The 15,907-nt window shown below is 36.7% G+C and overlaps 1 pseudogene; it reads left to right on the top strand.

Annotated features, from left to right (window-relative positions):
- Window positions 1–15,316, top strand: part of LOC102239509 — a 122,340-nt pseudogene extending 107,024 nt beyond the window's left edge.
- The last annotated feature ends 591 nt before the right edge of the window (window positions 15,317–15,907 follow it).

A 15,907-nucleotide genomic window follows, 5' to 3' on the forward strand; every position in this document is an offset into this window, starting at 1 on the left:
AAACCTGTGTTTTCTATCAAAATTACTTCTTGCGTGAATTTTGGGACATCCTTTACAAGAATAGTGCAATATTCCTAGTGACACCATCCATCAAAAAACAGTTAGGTTTAATAAACAAATTAAGTAAAGTTGTAAATCATAAAATAAATGTACAAAAAATCTTTTTTTTGCATTTCTATACACTAATAATAACCCATAGAAAAACAATTCCATTTATAATATAATAAAAATAAAATTATTAGAAATAAATTTAATCAATGAGGTGAAAACAATAAGCAATTAAAGAAATTGAAAACACAAATAAATAGAAAGGTATTCTCTGCTCATTGATTGGTAGAATTAACATTATTAAATTGCCCATGCTACAGAATCTTTCTACAATCAGTACAATCCTTATCAAAATTCCAATGGCACTCTTCACAGAAATAAAACAAACTATGCTAAAATTTGTATGGAACCACATAAAATGCCAAACAACCAAAGCAATCTTGAGAGAAAAGAACAAATTAAAAGCATATACTCCTTGACTTCAAACTATATAACAAAGCTATGATAATAAAAAACAAACACATAAATTAATGGACAATAAAGAGCCCATAGATAAGCACATGCATTTATGGTAAATTGACTTATGATAAAGAAGCCAAGTATATATAATGAGGAAAGAACAATGTCATAAATAAGTGGTTTAGGAAAACTGAATGACCACATGCAAAATAGCAAAATTGTACCACAATCTTACACATACACAAAATGAACTTAAAATGAATAAATACTTGAATGCAATACCTGAAGCCATAAAACTCTTAGAAGCAAACCTAGGAGGTAAACTTCTTGACATAGTCTTGCAATGGTTTTTGTATTTGACAATAAATACAAAGGGAGAAAAAAGTAAAAATAGTTAGGTGGGACCACATTGAAAAAGGAGATTTTTGAAAGCAAAGAAAATCATGAACAAAATGAGAAGGAAATCTATGAGACAGGAGAAAATATTTGAAAATCATATATCTGATAAGGAAGTAATATACAAAATGTATAAGGAATAAGTCATTAGTAAAAAAAAAAATATGATAAAAAATTTGCAGAGCATCTGAATAGACATTTTTATCAATGAAGACACACAAATGGCTAATCCAAACCACAGTGAGGTATCACCTCACACCTGTTAGAGTGGCTATCATCAAAAACATTAAAAGTGACAAGTGTTGGCAAGGATGTAGAGAAAATAGTGCCCTTGTGCACTATTGGTGAGAATTTAACTTGGAGCAGCCACTATGAAAAACAGTAAGGAGTTTCCATAAAAATTCAAAATAGAAATATAGTTTGGTCCACCAATGTCACTTCTGGGCATTTATCTAAAGAAAATAGAGATTCTAACTTGAAAAGATATCTGCATCCTCATGTTCACTGCAGCATCCTATATAATAAAAGGCTAATATGCAAATCAACCAAACAGCATTATGACTGGTAGCTATGATACGCACTGACCACCAGGGGGCAGATTATCAACACAAGAGCTGCCCCCTAGTGGTCAGTGCGCTCCCACAGGGGAAGTGCTGCTCAGCCAGAAGCCAGGCTCACGGCTGGCAAGCGCAGTGGCAATGGCGGGATCCTCTCCTGCCTCCGCAGCAGTGCTAAGGATGTTCAACTACTGGTTTAGCCGTCAGTTAGACATCCCCTGAGGGCTCCTGGACTGTGAGAGGGTGCCGGCTGGGCTGAGGTACCCACCCACCCCCAGTGCACTAATTTCGTGCACCAGGCCTCTAGTTATGTATAACAGGCAAGACATGAGCACAACCTAAGTGTCCCTTGACAGATGAATGAATAATGATTCATTCATTAGGTGCATATATACAATGCAATATTACTCAGCAATCCTATCTAATAATAGACAAACAGGGTAATTGACCGTACCTTCGCTACACCTCCCATTGGCTAATCAGCACGATATGCAAATTAACCGTCAACAAAGATGGCGGTTAATTTGCATATGGCGTGAAGTGGCAGAGCGAAGACTGAAGGTGGCTCCGGACAGAGCAGCGAGGGCTTTGAAGGTGACTCCGGCCGGAGCGAAGACCTGGGTCCCGGGTGCTGGAGGAAAACCGGTGCCAGCAGCCAGGGGAAGGGAAGGCCTATTGCACGAATCTTTTCATGCAACAGGCCTCTAGTAAAATAATAAAATCCTGCCATTTGCAACCACATGGATAGATATTAAAGATATTATAGAATGTGAAATAAGTCAGGTAGTGAAAGACAATTGCTTGTCTGATATCATTTATATGTAGAAACTAAAATAAATGAAAAAACAAACATAGATACAGAGAAGAGATTTGGTGGCTGCCAGAGACAGGAAGTCAGAAGTAGGTGAAACAAGTACATATGGTCAAAAGGTACAACCCCTTCATCCCAAAAGAGAATGCAAAATATATTTCCTAATGTAATAACAGAAAAATAGAAAAAGATGTATATAAGTTCTAAACAAATAGAAGCTTAAAATGCAGAATGAGGGAAATAATTGAATTAATATAAAATAAGTTGGATTGGTAAGAAAAAAAAGAAAATATAAGATATGGGACAAATATTTATTTTTTTGACCCATGTATTATTTAGATGTGATTTTTTATTTCTGAACATAGGTAATCTCTTATATGGAAGCATTTAGTTCATGAACACTTACTGAAATTATTGGTATACATGCACATAGATCTACTACCTTTTCTATTTTTATATTTGTAGAGGTTTTAGATAAGTAACTCGTTCAAGTTAAGCCACTTGTCGTGGCACCCTTGATGGTCATGTACTCATGTGTTATTCTAGAAGAGAGATGGTGGCTATAGAGTAGCATCAGAATGTATAAGAGAAATCAATTTTTATTTCACTAAGTCACTAAGATTCATTATTAGAAAAAAAACACCTGTATCTTGTTTACACTACTGATATATTTCTATTACATGTAGGAATTCAACCTCGATACAGCAGTAGTATAGGTGAGCACATGGGGACATAGAAGCTCAACACTATTTTTAAGGACCCACATTCCTTATAGATTTCTATCCATAAGTGGTTCGCACCCTCATGTGTTTAAGATGGCAGCGGGTGTTCCAGCTGTCATATCTTCATCAAGTACACAAGGAAGAGGAAGCACAACGGGGAAAATGGCCATAGGGACAAGCCAACAAGTGGATTCTCCTTTAAAGAGATTTTGAGGAAATTCCATACAATCACTTTCATGTAAACTTCATGTATCTGCTTGGGACACACAGAAATGCTGTATTTGGGTGCATTTTACATCCAGTGAAAATTGTGATTATTAATATGAAAAAGAGTTGGATGGATTCTGGACAGGCCAATGAACAGCCTGTGCCACATAATGCTTTCTTAACATGCATCAAAATGTGTGAAAGACGTCCTTCAAAAAGAAGTACTATGTGCCCCTAGCTGGTTTGGCTCAGTGGATAGAGTGTCAGCCTGAAGCCTGAAGGGTCCCAGGTTTGATTCCAGTCCAGGGCACATGCCTGGGTTGTGGGCTTATCCCCAGCAGGGGGCATACAGGATGCAGCCCATCAATGATTCTCTCTCATCATTGATGTTTAGATCTCTCTCTTCATCTTCTTTCCTCTCTGAAATCAATAAAAATATATTTTTTTAAAAAAGAAGAACTATGTGTTAATCACCTTTGCCTCATCAGCAATTGGCTCACACTAAAACCAAAATATATCATGATTTTATCTATAAAGTTAACAGCATTAGAAACACCTACATTTGAAGATACTATGACCAGGTCCTCAGCTCATGGCATTTCTGTTTCCTATTACTAATTCTCTCCCAGAGGGAGTCAAAGATGGTGTTAGAAAGATCTATTTTCAATTCTGGATTTTAATACATTGCATATTTATTCTTAGCTGAGCAATATAAGGCAAGCTACAGAACCTGTCTGAGCTTTATTTTTCTCACCTACAAACCATTGTGATAAGACTTAACTAAAAGAGCTATTGAAATGATTAAATTTGACAATATGTGTAAAGTGCTTAGAAAATGCCTGACACATGGTCATGCTAAGTAATAGATACAAATTATTTTAAGCAGTAATCCCATATCAAAAAGCAAAAGATATTTAGCTTTCTCTACTCTTTTTTGATTCAATTTTTGGCTAAGGATAGATTTAACTATTATTGTAAAAAAGATAGAAGTGGGTAAAAAATCCATTTTTTTTCTTGATAAAGTTTTTATACTAGAATGAAGACTAGCAGAGTAATTTTGTCCATATCTCTTCCTCCAGACAGAAGCCAATTAAATAGCAGAAGCTGAGAGTAAAATATATGATATATCTAATCATTCATATAATGAAATAACTACAAATAAGGCTTATTATTTAAAAGTGTCTACTGGGAAGACAATTTATTTCTGATTTACATCCCACAGGCTACAATTTAAGCTTATTTGCTCTTTGTATATTCTCGGTGGAGGGAGTAAACAGGTGCTCTCTCACTGTCAAACACAACACAACACATCATTTGGATAAAACAAGAAATATTTGTATCATAATCACCTGAATTTTGTATGTAACTAGTTGAATAACATAATAGGAAGACAATAGATATCTGCCCATGATATTGAAAGTTTTTAAGAGGCTTATTATACAGAGAATGGACTTATAGTTATCAGAGGGGAGGGGGTTGGGGTGCTAGATGAAAAAGGTGAAGGGAAGCAAAAAACAACAACTCATAGACACAAACAAAGTATGGTGATTACCAGAGGGAAAAGGGGGGTTGAGGGGAGGTAAAAGAGGGTAACGGGGAAATAAATGCTGATGGAAGGAGACTTGACTTGGAGTGGTAAACACACAATACAATATACAGATGATGAATTATAGAATTGTATACCTGAAATCTATATAATTTTATTAACCAATGTCACCCCAATAAATTCGATTAATTTTTTTCCAAGTGGTTTTCTACTAGAGAAGGGGTGGGAATATTTTTTCTGCCAAGGGCCATTTGGATATTTATAATATCATTCACGAGCCATTCAAAATTATCAACTTAAAAATTAGCCTGCTACATTTGCTCATACATTTAATTAACTGACTTCTAATGCTTTGGCAGAGCCAGATCAAATGATTTTGCAGACTTTATAAGGCCTGTGGGCTGGAAATTCCCCACCCCACCCTAGAGTTTGCAATTAATATTTACAAATAATCCAAATCCATCTATACTAATAAAAGGGTAATATGCTAATTAGACCAGGTTGACCTGACATCTTCCGGTCTTCTGGTCCTCCTTGCAGACAAAGCCACAGTGGCAGGGGCGGAGGCAGAGGCAGTTAGGGGTGATTAGGCTGGCAGGGGAGAGCAGTTAGGAGCGATCAGGCCAGCAGGGGAGCGGTTAGGAGCCAGCGGTTCCAGATTGCAAGAGCAATGTCTAACTGCCGGTTTAGGCCCAATCCCTGTGGAATCCCTGTGGGATCCCTGTGGGATTGGGCCTAAACTGGCAGCCGGACATCCCGAGAGGGGTCCCAGATTGGAGAGGGTGCAAGCTGGGCTGCGGAACCCACCCCCCACCCCGTGCACAAATTTCATGCACCAGGCCTCTATTTTTTAAATAATTTTATACTACTCCATGTGTAGTGTATTTCCTATATCAATAAAATAGCTTTTCCCTTTCATCCCTTGTATCATTGCTGTCATTCATTTCACTTATATATAAGATTACACAGCATATATATATATATATATAGATATATATCTATATATATATCTATATATATATCCTATCTAATAAAGAGGGAATATGCTAAATGACCCTCACACCATCACAAAGATGGAGGCACCCACAGCCAATAAGAAGGGAATATGCTAATCGACTGTTCTGCCCTCAAAGATGGCGGTGCCCACAGCCAATAAGGAAGAATATGCTAATTGGCAGTCCCGCCCTCAAAGATGGTGGCGCCCAGTCCCCTGAGCCCCGCAGCCACCCAGGGCTGCCTGAGGCTCAGGTAACCAGGGCCGGCTGAGGCTTGCGCTGCCAGCAGTGGCAGCAGCAGAGGTGTGATGGGGTGTCGCCTTCCCCTGATCTCAGGGTTGCCTCCTGCCCCTGTTGGCTCCCAGACTGTGAGAAAGGGCAGGCCAGGCTGAGACACTCCCCCTCCAGTGCATGAATTTTCATGCACTAGGCCTCTAGTGTGTATATATATATATGTATGAATATACACATAAGTATACATAATGTATACATTTTTGCTATTATTATTTTGAGCAGATTACTTGTTAGATTAAGAAAAAGAACAAGAAAAGTTTTATTTTACTTTCATTTAGAAAAGGCTTCTTAATTGACTTTATAAAAATTCTGAAGTTGCTAAACAAACCAATAAAAATGGGTTCATGTAGTGGAAAAAGTAGACACAATCATTTCTAATAGGGTAAGAGAGTCAGCAATCTTTGAAAACTTATTCATCCTCTTGGACCCAGGGGATGCTCAGGTAATTGAAAAAGAACACAATAATACCAAGTTTCTAATGGCTCAGCAATGCTGTGTACATGAAAACATTGAAACTGTAGTTAAATAATTATGGCACACTGCTTAGTGAGCATAAACATAATGGCAATGCTCCACAGCTTCTAAAGATTTTTTGTCATGCTTTCACATAAAATGAAGGAGAATTTTATGTATAGTTTAGGAATTATGATTCACCATTTAATTTATATATTTGCTTACTGCCATAAAATCAAGGTAATCAATTTAGCTTTTGACAATATAATCTATTTTTCATATTATTGCATAATTTTTTCCAGAATTCATTTTAATATCTGAGTTATAGTAATTGAAATCCACATGATTAATCACAAGAGATCCCTGGACACTTGCTAGCTTTGGTGACATTCTCCAGCAAAACAACATGTTTATTCTTAGGTGGTTGTTTCTAAACATTGTGGGTATTTTTATACCAACTTCTTTTAAAAGAAATTATTGAAAAAAATCACTAGTGTCCAATTAAAGATGAGACAAAAATGGGGAGTTTTTTTAGTGTGATGCCTATACAAAAAATAAGAACCAGTAAGAGAAAGGAACAAGAATCGATGAAAAGAAAAGATGCAAAACTTTGGAAGCAGAAAAGAAATGAAAAAAATATTTAGGAAAGATCTTCCCTATAGACTACGAAGAAGCAGTAGTAGCATTAAAGAAGATGAATGAAGAGAGAAACATACAGGAAAATTACATTGAATATAGCTCTATGAGTTCTGATTTCAGTGAATAAAGGTGGCCACATGTGTAGAATCTAGAATGTTTTAGACTGGAGCAGAGCTCAGAGAATTGAATATGAGTAAATTATTAAAGTGCTTTGGGTATACAAGAATAGAGTATAGTGAAGTTCAAAGAAGAGATACTGGAGCTGTTGGAAGAATCATAGAGGTGATGGTCATAGACAAGTGGAGGCTTGAAAGGAAAGCCTAATTTAAGAGAGAGCAGTGGTGATCACTGTAGAGAGACAGTGAAAATCAGAATTTACCCAGATGAAAAAGATGTGCAAAAGTTTATCTGCTCATCAGAGAGCTTTTGTTCTTTGACACTCAGCAGTAAAAACAACATTTTTTCAACAACTATAATTGCAAAATCATATCTTAATTCATTATTACTTTGTTCTCAAAAACATTTAAAAATTAATCTTCAAGAGCCATCAGTAAGGACAGAAGTCATGTTGAAATTCAAATAGGAATAATAGAATACATGTGGCTAAATTAATGGATCCTTGACATATGCATATATGTATATGTATGTATATGTACACACATGCACACACACCTAACATACACAAACATTTATGTCTCCCTAGATTCTCATTTGAACCACTGCTGAATGTGATTTAATTGTTGAATTAATTGTTGAAATGTTTAACCTTAAATTTCAAAGGTGATAATTTGGAGAAAGCATAGCTGCCTAAAATATTAGTTCTGGTTCTGTTGACACTTAACTATGTAACCTTAATTAATTTAACTAAAGAATCTCTATATTTCTACTTATAAAATATGAATATACTAGTAATAGTCTTCAAGATCCACTTTATATATTAAGTTGTATTCTAGTCTCACAGTTTTACTTTAAAAAGTCTCAAAAAATTAAGGTCTACATTCAAGGTTGCCTTTGTACTTAGCAGAGTCAGTATAAATGAATGTTTTTAAACTTAAAATAACCTTTCTCCATCATCCATTTTAAGAAAGCCTTCAAAAATGACGACAGATCATACTGCCTTTTATATTTATTGGGTATAAAGTTGTAGCCTATACTAAATGCTCTTAATGGCATTAATGCATGCATAGCATTTTTTCAATGTGTCACATATCATTTTTGTGCAGTGGATAATATATATAGCAACTAAAAATATAAACCACCTGTTGTTCAGATTTTTACTGCTGAGAGTACTGCATTGTTTAGCTTTTTCCACAGTATGCTGTGTGTCAACATTGATTTCAGAAAAAGTAATAAAGGATCCTGTCAAAATAAAATTAAAACCTAAGGCAATTTACTTTGCTGAAGGGGGTCAGCTTTAATAACCATCACCATCTTACCAGAACCGCTGTGAAATTTCATTAACACTGTATTCCAGTCACATATCTGCTAGGTTTAAAATTACTACTTGATTATATGTCTGTATAGATCATTAGGCACAAGTCTCCTTTTTGTGCCCTGTATTGTTCTGTGCATGGGGTTTCTTTTCAATTCAGTGGAAACTCTATTCAGAGAAAGAAAATGAGAATAAAGAAAAGGTTGGTACTGGAACTGTTTTTCAACTCTGCACAAAATTATTGAACACATTGCAACTTTAGGATATTTGGCATTTTTATCTATTCACCCTTCTTAAGTTAGGTATCCAACTTGAGATCAAATCAAAGTAATTATATATGTAAATGTAAAGAAAATAAAAATATGCAAGAGTTTGGGAGACTCAGGGTTATGTATCAGGAAGAACATGTAGCTGACTTTTTCCCTAGCTCCGAGATGAGGACACTCTCAGCTCCGCCTCTTATTTATCAATACATGTTGACCCATCCAATGCATTAGAGAACAACACTGAATGTACACAGAACTACTGAAATGGTGAGAAATATAAACATGTGTCCTGTTAATTCAATAAGTTGATTCTTTTCAACTATAGATTGAAATATTGTTAAATTTTGAGTTAAAGTGCTTTGTAAGTTTTTGTTTTATGTTTTAGTAAATAATCCCAGAACAGACCAATTCAACACTGAGTGCTTCTTAGTAACAACAATGCATTGAGTTGAGGTTCCAGTATGGTACAGGTATATGTCTTTGAAAGTCAAGCTATAAATTATCTTATAAATATGTTCCTTGACCCACACCAACATTGAGAGGTAAATTTAAAAGGAGGGGCAGATATCTGTCCATCACCTATGGCTGTAACTCACAGGCTTGCGATACAGCCCCTTGTTGAGGCAATCCTAACCAAGTGGGCTGTATGTTAGCAGGCCATATTCACCAATAGGTGGTTTCTGGATAACAATGTAGCATTAAATCCAATGTCTAGTGTCCATCAGATCTCACAAAATCTCTGAGGGAAAATTTGCTCATTAACTCAGTCTTTAATCTCATTCAGTTTTTTTGCTTATACTTCCCTTTTTCTCTGTGATTGAGATCTTGCATTGAACACTCATGCTCAGGGTTAAGCCCCTCTCAGCTCTGGGTCTGGTAGGTTGAACCATAGTCCTACCTAATTGCTTCTGCTTCAGTTGCAGGTCAGTTATAAGCAGTTGAATCATCTTCCTTTGGTCCTAGAACCATTTGGTTACATCTGCCCTGTAATTGCTATCATTGTTACCTCGAGGTTATTTTAGTATGTTGATTAAAAGCTCTAGATTTGAGTAAACTAGATCTTATTTCAAATCTAGGCTTTATCTCCTGTTAATGATAGGTGATTATATCTCAGACTCTCAGATTTCTTATTAAAAAAGGGATAATAGTTTCTACCTCATAGGCATTTTTCAATGATTTAAACAGACAATATTCCTAAATAGTTAAAATATCATACTATGTAAGTGAATACTTAGTAACTGTGAAGAATAATAATTATGTTCTCTCATGTTATCAGACGCATAGACTATTGGGATCTCTCCAGACTAACATAGAAGCTGGGTCCCTCCTTGGATATTGTAAAGTAAATAAGCAAACATTCTTGACAGTTCCAGTTCTAACCTGGACCCAATTATATTGCCTTGTGCATTAGAGCTGACAGTAACCAGAATTATGATGCTTACTTTTCTCTAAGAGTTTTAGATTTGGAAACAGCCTAAGTGCTCATCAGCAGATGAGTGGATTAAAAAACGGTCTATACAATGGAATACTACGCTGCTGTAAAAAAGAAGGAACTCTTTTGCAACATAATGGATGGAACTGGAAAGCATTATGCTAAGCAAAATAAGCCAGTCAGAGAAAGATAAATATCACATGATTTCACTCATTTGTGGAATATAATGAACAACATAAACTGATGAATAAAAACAGATCCAGAGACAGAGAAGCATTGATCAGATCATCAAACCTCAGAGGGAAGGTAGGGGAGGGTGGGGGTAAGGGGGAGAGATCAACCAAAGGACTTATATGCATGCATATAAGCCTAACCAATGGACTCAGGCACCAGAGGGGTGAGGGCATGAGTGGGGGCTGGGAGGGATGGGGGGATAAGAACACATATGTAATACCTGAATCAATAAAGAAAAAAATAATAAAGTAAAAAAACAAACATTTTCTTGGTGGCTCCAATGGGGAATATCATCTATTTTGTGACTTAACATCTGAAATCAGCAAGAGTTGCCTCTGTTACTGCTATCATTTTCATATGGAGACTTAGGTGCTGATGGAGGCATAAATACCAACACTCACTTCACCCAGTCACCCAGTGGTATATGACAAGCCTGGAAAAGAACACATATTTCCCAAGTATTAAAATTACTGGAGTAAGTTTCCTAAAGGGTGAATCTGTCCTTTCAGTTTGGGGATCAATCTCTTCTCAACAAATAGCACATCAGGGGCTGGGTTATATTTGAAAACTGCCATTTTGGTGTCATACATATGGAATGCTCATTCTGGTATTTCCTCTCTAATAAGAGGTAGTCAGTGACAAATCTGAGTCCAGGAACTTCTGCACTCTTACTTCAAGTGGATCCTCTATCCAGCAGGGAAGTCCAGGATATCCTTCTGAAGAACAGAGTTCTTATGGTCCATCCCTAGTACTAAAATAATTCTGAGGTGGGCATAGATTTAGGAATACCCTGGACAGTATAACATGTATTTTATGAATGGAATCTATTTTCCTCTTTTCCATACTTAACTACCTGATTCTCCATTCTGTCTTAGAATAAGAAATGTTAACTTCTGCCCAGCCAGTGTGACTCAGTGGTTGAGTGTTGCCCTATGAACCAGGAGGTCAGGGTTTGATTCCCAGTCAGGGCACTTGCCCAGGTTGTGGGCTCAATCTCCAGTGTGGGGCATGCAGGAGGCAGCCGATCAGTGAATCTCTCTCATCATTGATGTTTCTATCTCTCCCTCTCCCATCCTCTCTGAAATCAATAAAAATATATTTTAAGAAATAAATGTTAACTTTTTTCAAGAAATTAAGAGTGTGAAAACATATTGTTTATGATCAAATCCTGGACTATTATTTATCAGTTAGGTCAATTTGGGTGAGCTCCTTAGCTTCTCTGAGCCTAAATATCCTAATCATCAAAATAGGTATAAACTGGTTTGGGCAATTATATAACATAATGTTATATATTACTTGTTCCAAAGCCTGAAATATGAAAACTAAAAAATATAAGCTAGCATTGTCATTATTGTAACCATTATTATTACTCTTCCTACCTTGGTTTCATTTAGGGTATGTCCCAGGCAATCTGATTCATTGTTAAGCAAAAACCTGCATCATAACTTAATACCCTAGGCCCATGGGTCGACAAACCGCAGCTCGAGAGCCACATGTGGCTCTTTGGCCCCTTGTGTGTGGCTCTTCCACAAAATACTGGCTCTTCCACAAAATACCGACTTCTGCTCATGGGCCATGAAGTTTCAATCACACTGTACATGCACACCCGCACGTGGTATTTTGTGGAAGAGTCACACTCAAGGGGCCAAAGAGCCGCATGTGGCTCGCGAGCCACGGTTTGCCGACCATGGCCTAGACAGACTGAATGGCGGTCATTAGTATGGTATCCTGATAACCAGGATCCCAACTCTTTAACTTGCTACTGATCATTGCGTGGGCTTTTCAATGTATACTTATAGCGAATTCTTGTTATTACAAATGTAACCATTATTTTGAATCCACATGACTCATAGGACAAAGCCAACATATTTGTTATTTTCTCATGATTGTATTTTTATATGTATTTTGTATCCTGCTTTCTCACCATCTCCTTAGATGAATCAAGGATAGATAGACCCTATGACTTCTGGCCATTCTCAGGTACTGAAAAACCTCAGGTCACAAAAATCACCCCACTCCCCATCCCTCACCAAAAGAGGCCAGTCACAAAATGTTCAGTCTTATAAAATAATTTTCCAAATTTTACCTAAACTTAAACTTCCTTCCATTTTGGAAGCCTAAAGCCAGGAAAGGTTACTGGGGTTGTTGGCTTTTTAACTATCTACACTGCTAGAACTCACATTACTTCTGACTAAACCCCCAGAATTGAAAAAGGGGATGAGAAGTATCTTTCCTGACAGGTACTTTCATGAGCTGGCTTTGGAGATCCCTCGGCTGGACAGCTGTTGAAAGCCAACTCTTGATCCCATGCTTATTTTGATAAATTCTTTGAAGACTCACTTCAAGATAAGTCATTCATAGTTCCATTGATTTGGAAGAATGCATTGCTTCTGGGTATTTGGGGGTACTACTGGGTCATTTTCAAGTGCTCTGAAACTCAGATGGGGTCCTCTAGGACAGAGCTTTAAATCAACTGCTGTTTTCAACACTTGTGGTCTACATATGATCCACAAAAAAGCAGCTTTTGACTCATCATTTGTGAGAATTAATCAATAGTCAAAGGCAGCCTCTTTCTGTTTAGTGGCCATGCAATGCAGGGTGCTTCATCTGAAACCTGCTGTTCTTTAGGTTTTCCAGGCATTTCTTGGTAGCCTCGTGGGCATAAGGGTGGGGGACCCAGAGGCGGCATTCCCCAAATAACAAAAACTCCCTCAAAAGAATACATTTCTCTACTTGCCATTGGACTTTTTTAACTTTACCACTGTATGTGAATATAAGTGAGTGACTAAGAGGTTCATTTTTGCATGGGTGGCTCAGCACTCACTTTGAATTGTGGGAATGGTTGAAGAATTTTAAGACTCCAAAGACATTAAAAAATAAAATAGTCCCCTTTCCAATATCTCATTAACCTAGCTAAGGTTTTGTCACAAATCTCTCTATATTCTAGTATCATGTAAACACATTGGGCACATAAAAATTATTGACTCCTTTAATAACAAGTACAGAGGCTGGCTTAGCAGTCTATTTTCCTGCCTTAGACCATGCCCTGCTCAGGCTTTTAATTAGCTTTTGAAAAGAAAGGCAAATTATGCCCATTTAGTATACTAGACTTTTAGGAAAGAAGACTATCCAAGACAGAGTACTCACTTGGAAGAGAGTGCTGCCTGTTTATTCCAGCTATACTGTACAGAGCCATTCTGCTAACACAGTGAGAGCTCTCATTGATCTGAGCCTTTATTTACACAGTTCTTTAGGGATTTCTTCCCCTACTGTTTTGTCTGTTTGGAAAAACCTACTCATTCTTCAGGATTCAGGAAATACATATATCTCTTCTGTATTTCTTGTTTTTCTTTGAAGAAAAACTTTCTCCTAGATCATGTATAATACCTATTTGCTTTTGCAATTCCCATCACATTGTCTAGCATTTCACAAATGTTTACAAGGAAATTTGGATTTTTAAATAATCAAGTTTCTTGAAAAGGTATATAACAACATTGTGTGATTTTCTAAAAATTGTGTTTCACTCTAAAATCATGACAGTTGAATACAATGAGATGAGAATTCAGAAATATCTTGAGTGTAATTTGGTTTCATATATTTGAAATAAGCTCTTTTGATATTCACTAGTCTTTTTAATTCAACAGATGACTATATGCTGACATGCATGATACTTGAGTGAGTCATTAAAGTTTGTTATAAAAAAAGCATAATTGTTTTACATTTTTACCCTAAAGAAGCCAGTCTTGTTCTTATTCTTAAAGTAGATTGGCAATGGCTAAGATTAGGTATAAGTATGAGCAGTTCACTATGCTCTGAAGGCCTTGAGTCAGCAGACAATATTCCTAAATACCCTCATTCTTATTGCAGAAGAAATAGATGTAGGGGACTCTTCATTGCAATGGTTCTAGTTTATTAAAGAAAGGCTTTGGTCACTAGTGAGCATGTTTTACTGAAAAGAATCATTATATTGAATCAGACATTCTATTTAACAGAGTTCACATCAGATGTTACGTTTAGTAAAGGCTTTTTAGAAGTCAAATCAAAAGATAAATCTAGAAAAATTAACCCATTTCTGTTTATGATTTATATCACCATGTATCTGAAGGACCACAAAAAAAATTAGCTTTATCTTTTGCCCAAGATATCTTCTGAAACAATATTGTAGTTCCCAAATTCTTTATCTTGGCCTCAATTCCTTCAACAAAGTTTTATTTATAACATTCCTACTATATGAAATTTTCATTGCATTGTAGAGAAAATAGGATAAAGTATAAAATAAAGTATTTGCTTTTGAGAGGTGTTAGTGGTGGGAAAATATACACATGCATAAAATAAAGAAAAATAAGTAATTAGGTGCTCAATAAATGAGAAAGTTGTAGTATGAAGCGAAAGTCAATATGGAGTGAAGTAATACTTTACTAATAGCGTGAAAGTTGAGTTAGAAACTGAAAGAATAATTTAAATAGAATAGGGAAGGATGAAGAATAACTTGCATATAAGCACAAAAGATTATGTTAATCATCTAATATCCACAGTGTATTCAAAGGAAAATTAATTTTTCTTGCCACTTGAGATACAAAATACTTCATCATAAGTAACTGGTAGTATTTTAACTTTTGACAATGTAAAATCTGTTTAAATTAACCTTGTTGTTTAAAAAAGAGTCTCACATGATCTACATTCCACAGAGTTCCTCTATGGCCTTTATTATCAGAATTCTAGCACCATCAACTTGCCTGTTATGCCCATCACCCCTCCTGAAGAAAACTGTTCCACCTACAGCCCTGCTGCAGGATTTAGCCTTAAGCAGCTAGAATCCCAATGATGTCCACTGAGTCTTCCTCATCTCTCCTATTTTCTCCTTAATTATAATATACTAGAGGCCCGGTGCATGAAATTCATGCACTCAGGGGAGAGGGGTCCTCAGCCCAGCCTGAGCCCTCTTGCAGTCCAGGATCCCTCAAGGGCTGTCTGGCAGTTGGACATCATTAGAGCTGCCAGGGAGGCAGGAGAGTCTCCCACCACTGCTCTTGTGCTTGCTAGCCATGAGCCTGGGTTCTGACTGAGCAGTGCTCCCCCTGTGGGAGCGCACTGACCACTAGGCACCAGGAGGTAGCTCCTGCATTGAGTGTCTGCCCCCTGGTGGTCAGTGCACATCATAGCGACCTGTCATTCTGCTGTTTGCTCAATTTGCATATTAGCCTTTTATTATATAGGATATGAGCAAGGAAGGACATCTGATCCAAGGGCAGCTAATCCAAATTCATGACTTGGATTGCTATAAAAGCTACAACTGGGGTTTTGGTAATACTTAAACAATCATGTTTCTTCTCCTGAAAGACCTATAAGAAGAAATGACCAGGATGTATAAGAGGAGAATGAGACAAGAGAAGACTAGGAAATGTAGTTGACTTGA

This window comes from Myotis brandtii, unplaced genomic scaffold (genome assembly GCF_000412655.1).
Source record: "Myotis brandtii unplaced genomic scaffold, ASM41265v1 scaffold28, whole genome shotgun sequence".
NCBI classification, from domain to species: domain Eukaryota; kingdom Metazoa; phylum Chordata; class Mammalia; order Chiroptera; family Vespertilionidae; genus Myotis; species Myotis brandtii.